Here is a 21,887-nt window from a genome sequence, read left to right as displayed (position 1 = left end):
TATGGTTGACGATATAAGTGGCCGCATAGAACCGCGCAGGTGGATGATATCTTGGAACGAAGGATGTTCGGCTAATACACTCCTGGAAATTGAAATAAGAACACCGTGAATTCATTGTCCCAGGAAGAGGAAACTTTATTGACACATTGCTGGGGTCAGATACGTCACATGATCACACTGACAGAACCACAGGCACATAGACACAGGCAACAGAGCATGCACAATGTCGGCACTAGTACAGTGTATATCCACCTTTCGCAGCAATGCAGGCTGCTATTCTCCCATGGAGACGATCGTAGAGATGCTGGATGTACTCCTGTGGAACGGCTTGCCATGCCATTTCCACCTGGCGCCTCAGTTGGAGCAGCGTTCGTGCTGGACGTGCAGACCGCGTGAGACGACGCTTCATCCAGTCCCAAACATGCTCAATGGGGGACAGATCCGGAGATCTTGCTGGCCAGGGTAGTTGACTTACACATTCTAGAGCACGTTGGGTGGCACGGGATACATGCGGACGTGCATTGTCCTGTTGGAACAGCAAGTTCCCTTGCCGGTCTAGGAATGGTAGAACGATGGGTTCGATGACGGTTTGGATGTACAGTGCACTATTCAGTGTCCGCTCGACGATCACCAGAGGTGTACGGCCAGTGTAGGAGATCGCTCCCCACACCATGATGCCGGGTGTTGGCCCTGTGTGCCTCGGTCGTATGCAGTCCTGATTGTGGCGCTCACCTGCACGGCGCCAAACACGCATACGACCATCATTGGCACCAAGGCAGAAGCGACTCTCATCGCTGAGGACGACACGTCTCCATTCGTCCCTCCATTCACACCTGTCGCGACACCACTGGAGGCGGGCTGCACGATGTTGGGGCGTGAGCGGAAGACGGCCTAACGGTGTGCGGGACCGTAGCCCAGCTTCATGGAGACGGTTGCGAATGGTCCTCGCCGATACCCCAGGAGCAACAGTGTCCCTAATTTGCTGGGAAGTGGCGGTGCGGTCCCCTACGGCACTGCGTAGGATCCTACGGTCTTGGCGTGCAACCGTGCGTCGCTGCGGTCCGGTCCCAGGTCGACGGGCACGTGCACCTTCCGCCGACCACTGGCGACAACATCGATGTACTGTGGAGACCTCACGCCCCACGTGTTGAACAATTCGGCGGTACGTCCACCCGGCCTCCCGCATGCCCACTATACGCCCTCGCTCAAAGTCCGTCAACTGCACATACGGTTCACGTCCACGCTGTCGCGGCATGCTACCAGTGTTAAAGACTGCGATGGAGCTCCGTAAGCCACGGCAAACTGGCTGACACTGACGGCGGCGGTGCACAAATGCTGCGCAGCTAGCGCCATTCGACGGCCAACACCGCGGTTCCTGGTGTGTCCGCTGTGCCGTGCGTGTGATCATTGCTTGTACAGCCCTCTCGCAGTGTCCGGAACAAGTATGGTGGGTCTGACACACCGGTGTCAATGTGTTTTTTTTTCCATTTCCAGGAGTGTAGATGCACATTCTCACGACTTCAACCGCATCGAGGATGTGAGAACCAGCAACCATCCAACAGCTTCAACCGCGCTGTGGGATGAATCGAGTGTCGTACGACAAGAACTCCTTACCAGCATGCAATGCTGTTCATGGTGATCACACGCCACATTAAGAACTTTGTCTTGCCTTTTTGAATGTCCAGGACACCATTATAAATCACTGTGACTTGTAATTACTGTTTCGCATAAAAGTTTCATTCCTGCTCTTCTCATTGTGTATTTCTTTCTGTTCCTTGTGTGCTACACTGTAGCAGTTCTTTCTACGTACGGTCAAAGTTTCACCGAGCGATAGTACATGGCACTGACATGTCATGCGAATGTTACTTTCGTTCTTAAGTTTTACACACCAGTGAATATAACCGCCACCACTGCTACTGGATTTGTGAATAAAACTGACTAGATAGCTTAACATATTTCTTCAATGTTTACATCGTTTCGTCTACTGCCATCATGAAATAAAAACTTAGAACTTTGAAAACAAACTTCAGTGTCAGTTTTAAAAACTTTTGCCTAATCATTAAGCTTATGTTTTTAATACTGACACTGTTTTTAGTTTTGATCTGATGGGTACAGTAGTCGAAACTGTATAATAAATAAAGTTAAATATTATGCGATGTAGGTACAGTTTTCGACACAAAATATTTCCAGTGATGGCGGAGTCATAGAGGAAATTTATCTCCTCTATTAATAAACTGCTGCTCGTTGTGACAATTGCTTCGTTTGTTCAGCTAACTGGTATCCACTACAGGCAGGGTGGGGGAGGCTGAGGGAGTTTGAATCGGTATGGAATCTGACGCTTCTCTGTATCTCGTCATTTTCGAAACCAGTAAGCTGCTGACGTGTCTTGCACTGTAGTGGTTGTCGATACGTTTCATTCGACGGGAATGAAGAAGTCTCGTTTGCCGTTGAGTTAGTGCAGCGAAATGATACGTTTCTGTAACCGTTTGTTGTGACTTTACAACTGTGAATTTTAAGAGGTAAATCCAACTGTGGTAATTTATTGTAAATTACAAGAATAACTGTAATAATCTTCATAATTCAGAGATATTGTATGTAATGGATTTCATTTAATACTTATATTTTGTACTGTATTTAGCCAACCAATGCATATACAGATGCAAATATAATAACAGCTGTAGAAACACAAGCAAAGAAAAGCAAAATACCACAACTTTGACACTTATCCCACACAAATAAGTGTTGAATATTAAAGAAGAGAGACGGAGTATCCAAAAAATGCGAATATCAAGAAACAACAAAAAAATTACGAACAAGAAATCAGGTGCTGCTAAGACAAAACGTATAAACTAGAAGACAAAACTTAAATTTTCATTATCGGAATCTGACGGCAGACTAGACCGACTTGTGTGGTGACACTGAACTGGGTGATGTAGATGCTGTTTCGAAACAAGGAATTTCTTCGGTGTGCGATGAATCTGTAAGGAGGAAAAAACCAACAATCCAAAAAAGAGTCAATCAGAATCCAGTGGTCCACATAATTATTTATGTGATATATGTTTATGCAAATAATGATTCTTTGTTTTGATTGAACTTGTTCAAAACTGGACTCAGCATAAAAATAAATCATATCAATATAAACAACACAAAATCATTAAGCCTAATTTGAATCATTTAGCACGCTAGAAACAATTAAACTGTAAAAGTAACTACATAAAGCAGACAATACACTCCTGGAAACGGAAAAAAGAACACATTGACACCGGTGTGTCAGACCCACCATACTTGCTCCGGACACTGCGAGAGGGCTGTACAAGCAATGATCACACGCACCGCACAGCGGACCCACCAGGAACCGCGGTGTTGGCCGTCGAATGGCGCTAGCTGCGCAGCATTTGTACACCGCCGCCGTCAGTGTCAGCCAGTTTGCCGTGGCTTACGGAGCTCCATCGCAGTCTTTAACACTGGTAGCATGCCGCGACAGCGTGGACGTGAACCGTATGTGCAGTTGACGGACTTTGAGCGAGGGCGTATAGTGGGCATGCGGGAGGCCGGGTGGACGTACCGCCGAATTGCTCAACACGTGGGGCGTGAGGTCTCCACAGTACATCGATGTTGTCGCCAGTGGTCGGCGGAAGGTGCAGGTGCCCGTCGACCTGGGACCGGACCGCAGCGACGCACGGATGCACGCCAAGACCGTAGGATCCTACGCAGTGCCGTAGGGGACCGCACCGCCACTTACCAGCAAATTAGGGACACTGTTGCTCCTGGAGTATCGCCGAGGACGATTGGCAACCGTCTCCATGAAGCTGGGCTACGGTCCCGCGCACCGTTAGGCCGTCTTCCGCTCACGCCCCAACATCGTGCAGCCCGCCTCCAGTGGTGTCGCGACAGGCGTGAATGGAGGGACGAATGGAGACGTGTCGTCTTCAGCGATGAGAGTCGCTTCTGCCTTGGTGCCAATGATGGTCGTATGCGTGTTTGGCGCCGTGCAGGTGAGCGCCACAATCAGGACTGCATACGACCGAGGCACACAGGGCCAACACCCGGCATCATGGTGTGGGGAGCGATCTCCTACACTGGCCGTACACCTCTGGTGATCGTCGAGCGGACACTGAATAGTGCACTGTACATCCAAACCGTCATCGAACCCATCGTTCTACCATTCCTAGACCGGCAAGGGAACTTGCTGTTCCAACAGGACAATGCACGTCCGCATGTATCCCGTGCTACCCAACGTGCTCTAGAATGTGTAAGTCAACTACCCTGGCCTGCAAGATCTCCGGACCTGTCCCTCATTGAGCATGTTTGGGCCTGGATGAAGCGTCGTCTCACGCGGTCTGCACGTCCAGCACGAACGCTGCTCCAACTGAGGCGCCAGGTGGAAATGGCATGGCAAGCCGTTCCACAGGAGTACATCCAGCATCTCTACGATCGTCTCCATGGGAGAATAGCAGCCTGCATTGCTGCGAAAGGTGGATATACAGTGTACTAGTGCCGAAATTGTGCATGCTCTGTTGCCTGTGTCTATGTGCCTGTGGTTCTGTCAGTGTGATCATGCGATGTATCTGACCCCAGGAATGTGTCAATAAAGTTTCCCCTTCCTGGGTCAATGAATTCACGGTGTTCTTATTTCAATTTCCAGGAGTGTAGTATGTTATTTAACTTCAACTGATGCGACACAGCCTATTTGGATAAAACGGTGCAATGCAAAAAATAGGGTACATATGGTGTCATATAACAATATCCAACGCAAGTCATTTTATTTTAGTGCCTAGGTATGGATACTTGGATGAAAGTTAAGAACAAATTCCATGATTGTTATCAATTAGGTGCATCACATTCCCCTATCCTCCACAACTTTTTCTAGAACACTACCTGTGCTGCCACCTCATTACATCGAAAACTGGTCTATGGATTTTCTTTCTTTGTTATATAATAACTATACACATATTATGATTGTTTTATTCTTCTGCACCTAGTCTGAAGATGGTATAGCCAAAACGAGAAGTTAAATAGAATAGTTATTTGGTCTGTTTCAAAATTAATACACCTGTCTCAAGGCAAAGAGACCGCCGATATTCAAAAAAGTATGACATTAATTCCTCTTCCAGTTTCTGATGATGCATCTTCTCGCAACTTCCAGCTCCTTAAATAATGGCCCTAAATGTTAAATAGAAGAAGCAGACTGTCTTACTGGAACATGGTGATCAGCTTGTAAATGAATGTTTTTATTTTATGTTTCAGATTCAAGTCACACGAATAGTATCATAATCGATTTCGACATCTTCGTTTGCAAGCAAGTCACCGTGTTCCAATAAGGCAGTAGACTATACATCTAGTCAGTGTAATTTGTGTCTAGCCAGGCAAGGGATACCGACATTGTAGCCTGACCCTCACACTCAAATCTGATGAAAAAATCATCTAATAACGACTAACTAGGAAGGTGAAATATGATGATACTATTTGAGTGAACTGAGGCTGAATTACATGCTAAATCAGTCTAACCCCCATGGTGTTTGCGGCCAATGAAGATTATTTTGAAGGTAAAAAATATCTGATGCGAGGGTTTCCGACAAAGTAATGGAGCGCATCTTTTTCTCAGCCGAAAACGATGCTACGAATGTGAAACGTTACGCGTGTATTATTTGAAATCTCGTGAGTGAGCGCGCCAAGTTTGCGTCACTTCCGACAGACAGTGTAGTCGCAGGACAGTTTGAAAATGGCGTCTGTAGGTGATGTATGTTACAAGCAACATGCCGTCACTGAATTTCTCACTGCAGAGAAAGAAACTGTGGGGAATATTGACAAACGCTTGCGCATAGTCTATGGAGCATCTGCTGTCGACAGAAGTACAGTTATTTTCCGGTCACGGAGGGCAGTTTGGCGAACTCCGAAGATTTTCAGCGGTTGGGGAGACCATCCACGGCTTCCAAAACTGACACACCTGACCTAGCCCCCTCCGACTTCCACCTGTTAGGGCCATTAAAGGATGCCATTCGTGGAAGATATTTTGAGGACGATCTGGAGGTGATTCACACAGTGGAACACTGGCTCCGCCTCCACGACAAGGATTGGTATCGACAGGGTATACACGTCCTTGTTTCGCGCTGGAGGAAGGCCATAGAACAGGGTGGAGATTACGTGGAAAAATACGGTGTGCAGATAATACACCATTCTCTCATATGCGCAATTCTCAATATATTCAGTAAATCATTGTTAAAGAAAAAATGCGGTGGATTAATTTCTGGGCAACCATCGTATGTTTCTACATTGTAGTTAATTCATATCAGAATTCTAATCACCGCACTTTCTAATCAGGAAATCATTCATGTACATAAGTTAAAAGACGTCGATCGCTCAGAGACTGAATATCAGGAGGAAGTCATCAAGACTGCTAAGGGACATATGCTTTAGTGGTGAGTCGTTTGCAAAGCAATGGATCCAAGGAAATGGCTCATTAAACTGAAGGGAAGGACTGATGAACGGCTTCTAAGGCATAGTCATTCACCACTGCAGTCTGGTCGATCTGGTTTGGTAAGTCTCGTTCTTTTTTGGGTGGTCACTTGCTCCTCATTCTACATTCCAGCCAGAGCTCCTGCCAAAAGGATGAACATACAAAAACTTAGTCTCATTCGGTCAGCTTATTTCTTTTTCAGGTGGCTGCTTGTACTTCGTTCCATTTCTGCCTATCCTCATTCCCAACTTAGTCTTATTCAGACAGTCTGGAGCGTTTTCGTGAGGTCACTCATTCCTCGTTCCAATTCCTCCATTCCTCAGCCATACCGTGGCTGATTTGGTTAGTCTCGTTCTTTTTCAAGTGGTTATTTATTCCCTGTTCAGATCCTGCCTTTCCTCGTTCCCACGTTGGTCTCACTTTGTCAATCTCGTTCTTTTTCACGTGACTGATTGTCCCTCGTTCAAGTTCCGGCTTTCATATAGTCCTGACTAGTTCTCATTTGGTTGGTCTCATTCGTTTTTTGGTGGTTGCTCATTCCCTGTTCCAGTTCCTCCTATCTCCTATTTGGTCTCTCTAGAGCTTCTTCAGATGGTCACTCATTCTTTATTCTGATTCTGCCATTCCTCATTCTCATCTTGGTCTTACTCGGTTGGTCTCATTCTTTTTCAGTTGGTCATTCATTCCTTGTTAAACTCCCACCTTTCCTTGTAGTCCTCTTGGTTTTGTTTGATCAGTCTCGCTCTTTTTCAGGTGATCACTCTCTCCTCATTCCAGTTTCGTTCTTCCTTGTTCCTGCCTTGGTCTTATTTGGTCAGCCTCGTTCTTTTCTGGGTGATCAGTTGTTTCTCATTCCAATTCGGCTTTGCCCCATTTATGCCTTGGTTTCATTTGGTAAGTCTAGTTCGTTTCTGGGTGGCCACTCGTTCCATTTCCAACTTTCCTCGCTCGAGAGGTGGTCTTCATTGGTCAGTCTCAAAAGGTGGTCTTGGTTGGTCAGTCTCGGACGTTTTCGTGTGGTCACTCGTTCCTCGTTCCAGTTCCTCCTTTCCTCATTTCAAATTTGGTTGCATTCAGTTGGTCTCGTTCTTTTTCGTGTGGTCACATGGAAGTTCCAGTTCCATCTTTGCTCATTCCCTGTTCCAGTTCTGCCTTGCTCTCATTTAATAACTCTCGCTCTTTTATAGATACTCACTCGTTCCTCATTCCAGTTCCATCTTTCTTCACTCTAAACTTGGTCTTGGTTGGTTAGTCTCGTTCTTTTTCGAGGAGCCCCTCGTTCCTCATCACAGTTCCATTTTTTGCCATTATCGCCTTGTTCTCATTTGGTAAGCCTTATTCTTTCCTGAGTGGTCACTAGGTCCTCGTCGCAGTCCCACCTTTCTTCACTCAAAACTTGGTCTTTATTGGTCAGACTCATTCTTTTTCGTGTGGCCACTCGTTCCTCATTCCAATTCCGTATTTTCCCATCCCTGCCTTGTTCTCATTTGGTAAGCCTCGTTCTTTCTTGAGTGGCCACTCATTCCTCGTTGCAGTCCTATCTTTCTTCACTCTGAACTTGGTCTTCGTTGTTCAGTCTCCGTCTTTTCCCTTGCAGTCCCCTTTTTCCTCATTCCACCATGGTCTCATTTGGTGAGTCTCATTCATTTTCTGGTGGCCAATCGTTCCTCACTCAATTTTTCTTTGTCCTTGTTTCCACGTCAGTCTCATATGGTAGTTCTCGCACTGTTATGAATAGTCAGTCATTTATCATTCCAATTCCATCGTCCTCACCCAGTACAGATCTGCAGCTCCCATCAAATGGTTCAAATGGCTAAATGGCTCTAAGCACTATGGGACTTAACTGCTGAGGTCATCAGTCCCCGAGAACTTAGAACTACTTAAACCTAACTAACCTAACGACATCACACACATCCATGCCCGAGGCAGGATTCTAACCTGCGACCGTAGAAGGTCTGAAAATCGGTCGAACGTTGGTTCAAATGGCTCTGAGCACTATGGGACTTAACATCGGAGGTCATCAGTCCCTTAGAACTTAGAACTACTTAAACCTAACTAACCTAACGACATCACACACATCCATGCCCGAGGCTGGATTCTAACCTGCGATCGTTGCGGTAGCGCGGTTCCAGACTGAAGCGCCTAGAACCGCTCGGCCACAACAGCCGGCCGCCAATACAGAGTAAGCCAGACGACAGTGTGGAACGTTCTCCGCGACAATTGTTACTACCCAAATCACTTACAGCGTGCGCACAGCTTAGTAGCGACAGACTTTCCACATTGGGCACAGTTATGTCATTGGTTTCTTCACAAGGCAACCATGATTTCAGGATTTGTGTCATCCATCCTATTCACAAATGGTGACACGTTTACAAAGAGTGGTATTTTCAACTTTCATGACAACCATCTGTGAGATAGATGCAGAACCCCCATGGTATGGTGACAGCGAATGATCAGCTTCGGTGCAGCTAGAATGTGTGATCCGGAATAATTGGCGACCGTATTTTGGAACCGGCCTTCCTTCCACGTCGCCTAACGGGCCAGAACTATCGGCGTTTCTTGTGGGTGAATCGCCTCCCCTGCTGAGAGAAGTTCCATTGATGATTCGAAGTGTTATGTGGCCGCTACAGATGGTGCTCCAGCCCATTTCGCCATTAATGTCCATATGCATTTCAATCATGTCGTTCATGGTCAATGGATTGGACAAGGGGGGCCAGTTGCATGGCCTGCTCATTCACTGGATCTCAACCCGCGCCATTTCCAGTTATGGGGCCATCTCAAAAGTATCGTGTTTGCAGAGCCCATTCCAGATGTGGAGTACTGTAGCAGCGTACTCATGTTGCCTTTGACGCTGTTCCGATGCTATCTGGCTGGTGTGAACATGTGAGACAGAACATGCTACAGTACATACTCGCATGCATTGAGCACTTGGAAACCATTTTTAACATATACTGTAACCGTGACTGCATGATACAGCACGTATTAGACTGCAATCTCTGTAACAAAGTTTGATTAAATAAATGGTTTTTTGCATGGAAATCATGCATTTCCAGACATAAGTTCATTAGACATTTTTTGTTCCATATCCGCTCATCGATCAATCGCTAGAGTTTGTACACAGTGGAAAAAATCACCCTGTATATACTTGTTCTTATTGGTATGGTGTAGGTGTTACCAAAGAAAAAGTTTTCATCAGAGGCATTTAATGAGGTCTGATTTTAAAAATATTTATTATAATTTATAAATAATGCAAAATCCAGGATGTAATAATGACAGTACATATTAAAACGATAGATTGCTACTCACCATATAGTGGAGATGTTGAGTCGCAGACAGGCACAACAGAAAGATTTTTGGCCAAAAAGATAACACACACACACATTCACGCAAATGCAACACTTACACACATGACAACTGTCTCTGGCTCCTGATACTACACTGCGAGCAACTGCGCATGATGGAAGAAGCTATCTGGGTGGTGGGACTAGGGAGAAGGTTGTGAGGGGCAGGGATAGCAGGATGGGGGTGGCGGATGGTAAGGTGCTGCTTGTGATAGCGTACGGAGATGAGATGCAGAGTGGGTAGGTCAGCTAGGTGGGGGAGCAGGAAAGGAGAAAAATATAAATACTCTCCACAGTTCCTGTTTCTATACCACACAATGTGCTGCTCATCACTGTTGATGGCACCTCCATTTACACTGATGTCCTGAATGCCCATCGCCTTGAAGCTATTGAACCCTACCTTTCCCAATACCCGATATATTCCAAACTTACAATCTCCTTCCTGGTCACAATGAACAACTTCGTCCTTATCCAAAATTCCTTCTAAGGGATCACCTACAGACAAATCTGGGGTGTGGTTATGGACACTCACATGACACCATTCTGTCTCAACCTATTCATGGGCCACCTAGAGGAACTATCCCTAACCACCCAGAATCATAAACCGCTCACCTGGCTCAGATTCACTGATTACATGATCTGGATCCAGGGTCAGGGCACCCTATCCACATTCCTCCAGATCCTCAACACGTTGTCACTCATTTGATTCACCTGGTCTGTTGACGTCCAGCTCAAAGATGGCGACATCAGTACATCTGTCCATATAAAACCAATCACCAGTGATATCTCCACTTCGACAGCTGCCATCTATTCCATACCAATATGTCCCTTCCATACATCCTAGCCACCTATGGCCATCTCATCTGTAGTGACAAGCAGTCCCTCACGAAGTATACCAAGTGTCTCACTGAAGCCTTCACAGACTGTAATTACCCTCCTAATCTTGCACAGAAACAGATATTCCATGCCTTATCCGTCCCATAACCCACCACCTCTCAAAGCCCCTCTGTCTGGCCACAGAGAAGCATTCCCATCGTGACTCAGTACCATCCAGGACTGGAGCAACTGAGTCATATTCTTTACCATGGTTTTGACTGCCTCTCATCATTCCCTGAAATGAGGAATGCCCTACCCATTGTCCTTCCCACAGTGGTATTCCGCCACCCACCAAATCTACACAATATCCTCATCCATACCTACACAATCCCTGCTTCAAACCCCTTGATTCATGACTCATATCCCTGTAATGGACCATACATCCTTTCATCACTACCTAATCCAGTCCAGTCATAAGCATCACCTATCCTATCAAAGGCTGGACTATCTGTGAAACCAGTCATGTGATCTACAATCTAAGCTGCAACCACTGTGCTGCATTCTACGTGGGCATGATACCCAACAAACTGCCTGTCCGCATTAATGCCCACTGACAAACTGTGGCCAAGAAACAGGTGGACCACCCAGTTGCTGAGCACACTGCCCAACATGACGTTCCTCATTTCAGTGACTGCATCACAGTCTGTGCCATCTGGATCCATACTAAAAACACCAGTTTTTCTGAATTGTGCTATATACCCCACTTTCCTGTAACCCTCTTAGCCTCAACCGTTAGTCATTCACCTTTACCCACCTATCCCCTTCCCTGTTCCAGCACTACACTGCTACACAGCCTCCTGTTCCACCAACGTACTCACAGTCTTCTCTCATTTTCTGCTTCTCTGCCTTCTGTCTAGTCTCCCGACTGCACATAGATGTCCTATCCTCCTTGCACCTCTTCCATGTATAGTACCACAAGCAGCACTACATTCCCCCACCCATATCCTGCTATCCCTTCCCCTCCCAGCCTCCTCCTTACCCCACCAGTCAAATTGCTTCCCCTATCATGTGGAGTTGCTTGCAGTCTTGCCTTGGCAGCTACATACAGTAGTCATGTGTGTGAGTGTTGCATTTGTGAGAATATATATATATATGTGAGTGTGTGTGTGTGTGTGTGTGTGTGTGTATGTGAGAGAGAGAGAGAGAGAGAGAGAGAGAGAGAGAGAGAGAGAGAGAGAGAGTGAGTGAGTGTGATTTGTCTATATCAGAAGAAGGCGTTTTGGCTGAAAACTTAAGTCTTTAGTAGTTTTCTTTGCTACATGGTGAATAGCAATCTATCTTTTTAGTGTTAGAATTGTTATCTACTATTCTAACACTTGGTTGTTGAAGGCATGTGCATACCCTGTTCAGGGGAAAACATGGGGGGTGCACTTCCACGTTTCTCTCTGGGGCCTACCTAGAAAAAATTGATCTTTCCCTACTGAACTCACATCATGTCCAGCCACGCAGACAGATGTATGAAATAAGTATCAGTCAGATTAAACTATATCATTCCAGAGCTCTTTTCAAATCTGAGACATCTATGATGTGTATATAAGCAGAATGAAGTGACAAATGGAAATTTGTACCTAGGCCAAGTTTCAAATGCTGGTATCCTGCTCAGTAGGCAGATGCAGTAATGACTACCCTACCCTGGCACAGTGACTTTTCACAATTGCATTGACTACCCATGCACGCCTCCCTCATTTATCCAAATTTCCATTCATGCCTCAGCCCACTTGGCTCTCCCAATAAACTCAAGCAGCATTGCAGAGGCTGTCCCAACTGTATTGCTCTTGTTATTAGTGACTGTATGTCTAACTTCCCATTTTGATATTTTGTAGAACACATATAGTTGGAAAGCCTCTGCAAGGCTGTTTGAGTTTAGGGGGAACACCAAGTGGGCTGAGGGATGAATGGAAATTTGGATTGAGGACGGAGGTGTGCTAGGGTAGTCTACGCAGTTGCACATAGCCACTGTGCCTTGGTGGCGTAGTGGTTACTGCGTCTGCCTAGTGAGCAGGAGACCCAGGTGCAAATTCTCATTTGTCTTTTCACTATGTACATACACACATGCAAGTAAGTTTTGCATCCCCTCGGTTCCGACAGTTCTGGAATCTGTACAGAAAATTGGATAGAGATCAAAATAAATATTTTTGCCCTTTTTATAGCTCATGAGAACTACACATTCCATGTTTTACCACCATATAGCGAGACCTTCAGAGCTGATGTTCCAGATTGCTGTACACACCGGTACCTCTAATACCCAGTAGCACGTCCTCTTGCATTGATGCATGCCTGTATTCGTCGTGGCATATTATCCCCAAGTCCAACAAGGCACTGATGGTCCAGATTGTCCCACTCCTCAACGGCGATTCAGCGTAGCTCTCTGAGTGGTTGTAGAGTCATGCCGTCCATAAACAGCCCTTTTCAATCTATCCCAGGCATGTTCGATAGAGTTCATGTCAGGAGAACATGCTGGCCACTTTAGTCGGACGATGTCGTTATCTTGAAGGAAGTCATTCATAAGATGTCCACGACTGGGTCGCGAATTGTCGTCCATGAAGACGAATGGGTCGCCAATATGCTGCCGATGTGGTTACATTATCGGTCAGAGGACGGCATTCACATACCGGACAGCTTCCATGACTATCGCCTACTTGGCCCTCATATAATGTGACCCCAAAACAGCAGGGAACGTCCACCTTGCTGCTCTCGCTGGACAGTATGTCTAAGGCGTTCAGCCTGACTGGGTTGCCTCCAAGCAGTCTCCGACGATTGTCTGGTCGAAGGCATATTCGACACTCATCGGTGAAGAGAACGTGATGCCAATCCTGAACGATCCATTCGGCATGTTGTTGGGCCCATTTGTACGGCGCTGTATGGTGTCGTGGTTGCAAAGATGGACTTTTGTCATGGACGTTGGGAGTGAAGTTGCCTTCATGCAGCCTATTGCGCGCAGTTTGGGTCAAAACACGACGTCCTGTGGCTGCATGAAAAGCATATCCAACATGGTGTGCGTTGCTGTCAGGATTCCTCCGAGCCATAATCCGTGGGTAGCGGTTATCGACTGCAGTAGTGGCCCTTGGGCGGCTTGAGCGAGGCATGTCATCGACTGTTCCTGTCTCTCTGTATCTCCTCCATGTCCGAACAACATCGCTTTGGTTCACTCTGAAACGCCTGGACACTTCCGCTGTTGAGAGCCCTTCCTGGCGCAAAGTGATAATGCGGACGCGATCGAACCGCAGTAGTGACAGTCTAGGCATTGTTGAACCAGAGAACACGAGACGTGTACCTCCTTCCTGGTGGAATGACTGGAACTGATCGGCTGTCGGACCCCCATGGTCGAAAGGCGCTGCTCAAGCATGGTTGTTTACATCTTTGGGCGGGTTTAGTGACATCTCTGAATAGTGAAAGGGACTTTGTGGTACAATACCCACAGTCAGCCTCTGTCTTTAGGAGTTTTGGGAACCTTGGGTGATGGAAAACTTTTTGATGTGTGTATATATACCAATCTGAATAAAGGTGTGTGACATATCATGGACACTGACTAATACCAAATTGTACCCAGAACCGTGACTCTACGTGTGTGTGTTGTATCATTCAGAAGAAGGCTTTTTATCCGTTTATCGTGAAGTCTCCAAATCACTTCACTGTTCTGAAGTGAGCTGTCACCTCTCTCCCCAACTCTCCTCCCCCATCCCCACGCCCGGTTCACATGCAGTATGTGCTCTTGTTATCAGGTACTGTAAGTCTAATTTTCCATTTCGACTTTTAAACGCCAATGCATCATTCCACGATTAGATAAGAAAAGGAACGGTGAACGAGTAATAATAAACGGGTTTTAAAGAGGACTGGCCACGAGTGGACTAGGTACCAGAGATGAACAAGTTGGGCCATCTCTAGTAAACAAGAGGCACGACACGCGTTATATGACTGGAAAGGAATGCGTTGCGCCAATGAAGAGCCGTGGGAACGTGACACACAGCGCCAGGCGATGCAGTGCGGCAGCTATCCGAGAGCGCGTTTTCTGTGGCCAGCGTGTCCCTGTCCCTCCCTCCATAGCACTACCACAAATGTGTGTATGCGAAAGGCCTATACACGACGGGAGGGTACGGGTACACGATGGCAGGTTGTAAGAGACTAAACACGGTGAAACATGTGTGCCACAAATACCAGCACTATCTTCGAATCAGAAAATGCAACATCACGCTAAATAATTGGACACTATTTAACAAAAGAAAAAAAAATACTCTGGTTTAACGTCCTGTCGGTGACAAGATAATTAGAAACGGATCACAAGCTGGGAATTCGGAAGGATGCGGAAGCAAGTCATCTGTGCCACTGGATATTCAAGGGCCACTGAGTAGCCTGTCGTAAATTAAGATTGTGTACCAATTTCTATTCTTCCGATTACAGCGGCATCTGTGGCGAAACAAAGAAAATTCTTCAGACAAAATATTTGTAAATTTTTCCATAGAACCGTCATCGGTAATAAAAAACGGGGGTTCCCACTGAAGATTTCAAAGTTGCACCCTCCATCGCCCCTCCACGCACGGAGAGGGATTCAAATGAAACTTCCTGGCAGATTAAAACAGTGTGCCGGACAGAGACTCGAACTCGGGACCTTTGCCTTTAGCGGGCATGTGCCCTACCATCTGAGCTACCCAAGCACGACTCACGCCCCCTCCTCACAGCTTTACTTCTGGCAGTATCTCGTCTCCTACCTTCCAAACTTCACAGAAGCTCCTCTGCGAACCTTGCAGAACTAGCACTTCTGGAAGAAACGATATTGCAGAGACATGGCTTAGCCACAGCCTGGGGGATGTTTCAAGAGCTCTACCAACTGAACTACCCAAGACGACTCACGATCCGTCCTCACAGCTTCAATTCTGCCAGTACATCGTCTCCTACCTTCCAAACTTCGCAGAAGATCTCCTGCGAACCTTGCAGACTAGTACTCCTTGAAGAAAGGGTAGTGCGGAGACATGGCTTAGCCACAGCCTAGGGGATGTTTGCAGAATGATATTTTCACTTTGTGCGTGCTGATATGGAACTTGAAGTTTGGAAGGTAGGAGACGAGGTACTGGCAGAATTGAAGCTGTGAGGACGGGTCGTGAGTCGTTCTTGGGTAGCTCAGATGGTAGAGCACTTGCCCGCTAAAGGCAAAAGTCCCGAGTTCGAGTCTCTTTCCGGTACATAGTTTTAAGCTGCCAGGAACTTTCATATCAGCGCACACTCCGCTGCAGAGTGAAAATCTCATTCGGGGATTCAAATGTTCAAATGTGTGAATTTCTAAGGGACCAAACTGCTGAGGTCATCGGTCCCTAGTCTTACACACTATTTAAACTAACTTATCCTAAGAACAACACACACATCCATGCCCGAGGGACGGCTCGAACCTCCGGTGGGAGGGGCCGCGCAGTCCGTGACATGCCGCCCCAGACTGCTCGGCCACTCCGCGCAGGTGGGGAGGGGTGGCGGGTCTAGTTTGGTATCGTTGGATGTCCCTCGCAGAGACAAACAAATTGGAATTATAACTTTTTTTTGATCCGATGTGTAGATTTTTCAATGTCCTCAGTTGAAATGAACGCCTCATAGAGTAACGTAGCACAGTCTCGGCGCTGACTGGGGTTTTGAACTCTCTGACAACTACAACAAACTGCATTGTAGAAGTACAACTAGATGTCTCTGTCTTGCTACAGCATCGGTGGTTTCATGTGAAAGACACTAGTGCTTATAAAAAATTAATAAAATGCCGGTTTCAGGAGAACCACTGCTACTCAAAGGGCCCTCCTCCATATCTTCAAGCAACCTTTTCCTTCGTCTTTTTCATCTCCTTCTTCCCTCGTCCTTTCCTATAAATCAAGTTTCTGGCCTTCTCTTGATTGATTGATTGATTTTAAAAGGGAAGCTGGCCTTATCTTACATGACCAGCTCTTGTAATTGTTTTATTTTCACTACAATATTCATCTATCCAAAAAGTGTCTGTAGTTCAACGCTTGTCCTTATTCTACAGCTTCTGCCAGCCGTGGTGGCCGAGCGGTTCTAGGCGCTCATTCCGGAACCGCGCGACTGCTACGGTCGCAGGTTCGAATCCTGCCTCGGGCATGGATGTGTGTGATGTCCTTAGGTTAGTTAGGCTTAAGTAGTTCTAGGGGGCTGAGCTGTTAAGTCCCATTGTGCTCGGAGCCATTTGAACCAGACATTTCCTACAGCTTCCTCCCTGCCTCGCTGCCCCATATATCTTTCTCAAAATATTCCTTTTCCATCTCAGTAATCAGTCTTCATCCTGTTTAGTCATCATGCATACGATACTATAGGTCTTAATATAGTCAAATTTATTCTGATTTTTGTGTTCCTACTGACATTTCTGAACTTGAATATTTTCTGCTAGGAATAATAGCATCCCATTTTCTCTTGACTTTCTACTGCTCACCCGTTAATTTCTGTTATGATGAACCTAGATATTTAAACTCTTCTTTTCTTTGGCATTCTTCCCCATTTGCTTTCATTGAAGTCTCTTCTCTATCCCCACCAGTATCTCCTATCAACATACAGTTTGTTTCATCTATATTCACATCCAGTCCTGACTTCCACGCTGCTTCCCCCAATGCAGCATAATTATCCTTCAATTCTCTGCCATTCCTTGCTGTTAATTCTTCATAATCAGCGTGTACCACCACCTGGATCTTCAGGTTAAATATTGTACCCCCTGGATTTGTTGCCATTTACCGAATTATTTTCTCTAATGCTAAGTTAAAGGCAGTGCGGAGATCACGTGTCCTCGCCGCACCCGCACCCTACGAAGAACTGACAACTTTTTCTATCCTGACCTTGCAAAATGTTGCTCTCATCATGGCCGTCAGTGTCATTTTAGGAGGATTCTAAAATCTTTGACACTTTAAGCAAGTATACGACGTCTGTCGTATACTTGCTTAAAATCAATGTATAACTGATGCAGTCGCCTGCCATATTCATATTATCTAGCACTTGTTTCGGTAAAAACACATGGTCTCTTGTAGATCTGTTTCGCCTAAATACAGCCTGATAATCTTCCAGTATCCTTATCAACCGGTATTCTAGCCGAGCGGCTAAAATCTTACTAGACAAACTTTACGCATTGTACCTCCTTATCACCATTCTTATGTAATGAGCAGATTATTCCCACTCACCAATCCTTAGGCATTTCTTCCTTTATCGACATTTCCTTTATTTATTCATTAACAGTGGTCTCTTCTTTCCTCCAAATTTTGATAATTCGGCCATATGCCACTTTCTCCTGTGGTCCTGGAAGTCTTAAATGTCGCAAGAGATTCTTGAACACAGAAAATGCCTAGTTTCAGGCGACTACCCTCCGCTACAGGAACTGCCCAGCGACGAGAACTTGAGACTGAAAATTTGGAGGATCCTGAACTGGATCACAACGGGCGTATGCCCTGCGAAGGCAAAACTTATGAAGGGTGGCCTTGTAGAGGAACATGACATACATGAAAGCGACGAATATCAGAATATGGACATGTCCTGACTGTCACAGTGAATGTATGCTCGATTAATTATGGCAACGCCGGCCGGTCTGGCAGTGTGGTTCTAGGCGCTTCAGTCTGGAACCGCGTGACCGCTACGGTCGCAGGTTAGAATCCTGCCTCGTGCATGGATGTGTGTGATGTCCTTTGGTTAGGTTTAAGTAGTTCTAAGTTCTAGGGGACTGATGACCTCAGAAGTTAAGTCCCATAGTGCTCAGAACCATTTGAACCAATTATGGCTCGGATACAAGGAAACATTGGACGTAGCTCCAAGCAAAGAAAAAGAAAAGCACTGCTTCATTCTCTTTTCCATTATGGAAGCCATCGTATAACGAGCAGGTAGTGTCGCAACGACGGCCGGTATGGCCGAGCAGTTGTAGGCGATTCAGTCTGGAACCGAGCGACCGCACGGGCGCAGGTTCGAATCCTGCATTGGGCATGGTTGTGTGTGATGTCCTTACGTTAGTTAGGTTTAAGTAGTCCTAGGGGACTGATGAGCTCAGATATTAAGTCCCATAGTGCTCAGAGCCATTTGAACCAGTGTCGCAACGTCAGTTCAAAACATAATAGCGTATTTGTACCGTTCTTTATTTTTTTAATTCTTATCCTGCTAAAATACTATTTAAGAGAACGTACAATGGTGTAGTGGGACTTGTATTAGGAAACTGTGAAAGAGAGCATTTTTTTAGTCGTAGTCCAAAAACAATATAAAAAAATTACATGCCAGTAAACAATAGAGATGCCGACTTATTGTCCACGTCACTCCCCACAAGTGGCAGAGTTGTAGCGTCCGCAGCCGCGATTCGCGTGGTGGCTGCGTGTTTACTGGCAGTCAGAGCACAGGCTGTAGCAACCGATGACCGGACGCATCCGGTTTCCTCGTCGAATCACATGTGAGTTGGGTCTCGGCCTTGCTAATGCCGAGGAACTGTTGTCACACCAGATGGAGTTAAGCTCGCCTTACATCCGATGACAGACATCGTGACGACATAGACACTGACGTCAACATCGAATGTTCTGTGACGGCGCACCAGAACCGTGTATCAGGCATGGTACAGCGATTCGACAGACTTTCTAAGGGCGCCGTCTCAGACGGAAACATGTTTCCAGGAATGTATACATTTGAAACGAATGGTTGCTGGATAGTATAGTACATACACGTCCTTCTGAACACAGGATGCGAGGGGGGGGGGGGGGGCGTCGGGGAGAGGGAGGAGGGATCTCGTAAATCTGCGAGCGTAAATTTTTGCGCAGGATACAATTGTAACTTAACCTAGCATAAAGGGAAACCTAAGAAGAGAACGTGTGTATCATTTATCTGTTCGTAGTTCAGAGATGACACTAATATCACCAGAGACCAAATTAGAAAATGTTTGCATCTGTTTTGTAAATGTGTGGATTTACGTAATTTTGGGGTGCTGGATTCATCTCTAAAATTATTTTTTCTCTATCAAATCATATTTTCTAGGTACACAGCAGGATAAAAATACTTCACTGGCGGACATTGACAGAATTGAAACAAACAAGAAATACGTTATTAGAACTTAAGAATTCAATGCTACACACTTTTAAAAAAAGCGTCGAATCACCTCGGTTCTTAGAGATCCGGAACATGTACAGAAAATTGGAAGAGAGATCAACGTAAATATCATTTCCGCCCTTTTTAAAATGGTTCAAATGGCTCTGAGCTCTATGGGACTTAACTGCTGTGGTCATCAGTCCCCTAGAACTTAGAACTACTTAAACCTAACTAACCTAAGAACATCACAAACACCCGTACCCGAGGCAGGATTCGAACCTGCGACCGCAGCGGTCGTGCGGTTCCGGACTCTAGCGCCTAGAACCGCTCGGCCATTCCGGCCGGTCTGTCCTTTTTATTCCCCATGAAAACCACACATTGCATGTTGTACCACCATACAGCGAGAGTTTCAGAGGTGGTGGTCCAGATTGCTGTACACACCGGTACTTCTAATAACCAGTAGCATGTCATCTTGCATTGGTACATGCCGGTATTCGTCATGGCATATTATCCACAAGTTCGTCAAGGCACTGTTGGTCCAGATTGTCCCACTCCTCACCGGCGATTCGGCGTAGATCCCTCAGAGTGGTTGTTGTGTCATGCCGTCCATAAACAGCCCTTTTCAGTCTATCCCAGGCATGTTTGATAGGGTCCATGTCTGGAGAACATGCTGTCCACTGTAGTCGAGCGATGTCGTTATTCTGAAGGAAGTCATTCACAAGATCTGTACGATGGGGTCGCGAATTGTCGTCCATGAAGACGAATGCTTCGCCAATATACTGCCGATATTGTTGCACTATCGGTAAGAGGGTGGCATTCACGTATCGTACAGCCGTTACGGCGCATTCCATGACCACCAGCAGCGTACGTCGGCCCCACATAATGTCACCCCAAAACAGCAGGGAACCTCCACCTTGCTGCACTCGCTGGACAATGTGTCTAAGCCTCACTGGGTTGCCTTGAAACCGACGATTATCTGGTTGAAGGCATATGCGACACTCATCGGTGAAGAGAACATGATACCAATCCTGTGCGGTCCATTCAGCATGTTGTTGGGCCCATCTGTACTGCGCTGCATGGTGTCGTGGTTGCAAAGACGTACCTCGCCATGGACGTCGGGAGTGACATTGCGCGTCATGCAGCCCGCTGCGCACAGCATGAGTCGTAACACAACGTTCTCTGGCTCCACGAAAAGCATTATTCAACATAGTGGCATTGCTGTTAGGGTTCCTCCGAGCCATAATCCGTAGGTAGCGGTCATCCACTGCAGTAGTAGTCCTTGGGTGGTCTGAGCGCGGCTTGTCATCGACAGTTCCTGTATCTCTGTGTCTCCTCCATGTCCCCAAGTCCCTTGTTGAGAGTCCTTCCTGGATCAAAGAAATAAAGCGGACGCTGATCGAACCGAGGTACTAAAAAATGTAAATGTCGTGGGACTAGGGCCTCCCACTGGGTAGACCGTTCGCCAGGAGCAAGTCTTTCGATTTGACGCCACTTCGGCGACTTGAACGTCGATGATGATTAGTACAAGAAAACACCCAGTCCCCGAGCGGAGAAAAATCTCCGACCCAGCCGGGAATCGAACCCGGACCACTAGGACTGACAATCTGTCGCGCTGACCACATTTTTATTTTTTTGTTCGGTGTTGTTCTTTGCGTTTGGTCTGGGCGGACGTCACAAGACATCCGTTCAAGTTGATCGTCGATTGCTTGACTAAGTTCTTTATTACAGAGGGCGAGCAGCCCTCTGACCCAACAGGCTGAGTTAGCGTGCCGGCCACTCAGCTACCGGGGGCAAACCCCGACGTACTGCCCGTCTAGGCATGGTTGAACTGCAAACAATACGAGGCGTGTACCCCCCTCCTGGTGGAATGACTGGAACTGATTGGCTGTCGAACCCCCTCCGTCTAATAGGCGCTGCTCATGCATGGTTGTTTACATCTTTGGGCGGGTTTAGTGGTGGTGGTGGGTAGTGTTTAACGTCCCGTCGACAACGAGGTCATTAGAGACGGAGCGCAAGCTCGGGTTAGGGAAGGAGTGGGAAGGAAATCGGACGTGCCCTTTCAGAGCAACCATCCCGGCATTTGCCTGAAACGATTTAGGGAAATCACGGAAAACCTAAATCAGGGTGCCTGGAGACGGGATTGAGCCGTCGTCCTCCCGAATGCGAGTCCAGTGTGCTAACCACTGCGC

The 21,887-nt window shown here is 46.6% G+C and overlaps 1 protein-coding gene across 2 annotated transcripts in view; it reads right to left on the bottom strand.

Moving 5' to 3' along the window:
- The window catches only part of LOC126272555 (juvenile hormone esterase-like), a 378,748-nt gene that overhangs the window by 210,759 nt on the left and 146,102 nt on the right, over positions 1-21,887 (bottom strand). The window lies entirely within an intron of this gene.

This window comes from Schistocerca gregaria, chromosome 5, assembly GCF_023897955.1.
Source record: "Schistocerca gregaria isolate iqSchGreg1 chromosome 5, iqSchGreg1.2, whole genome shotgun sequence".
Taxonomy (NCBI): Eukaryota; Metazoa; Arthropoda; class Insecta; order Orthoptera; family Acrididae; genus Schistocerca; species Schistocerca gregaria.
Note: the sequence above shows the minus strand (reverse complement) of the source record. Positions and strands in the feature narration are given on the sequence as shown.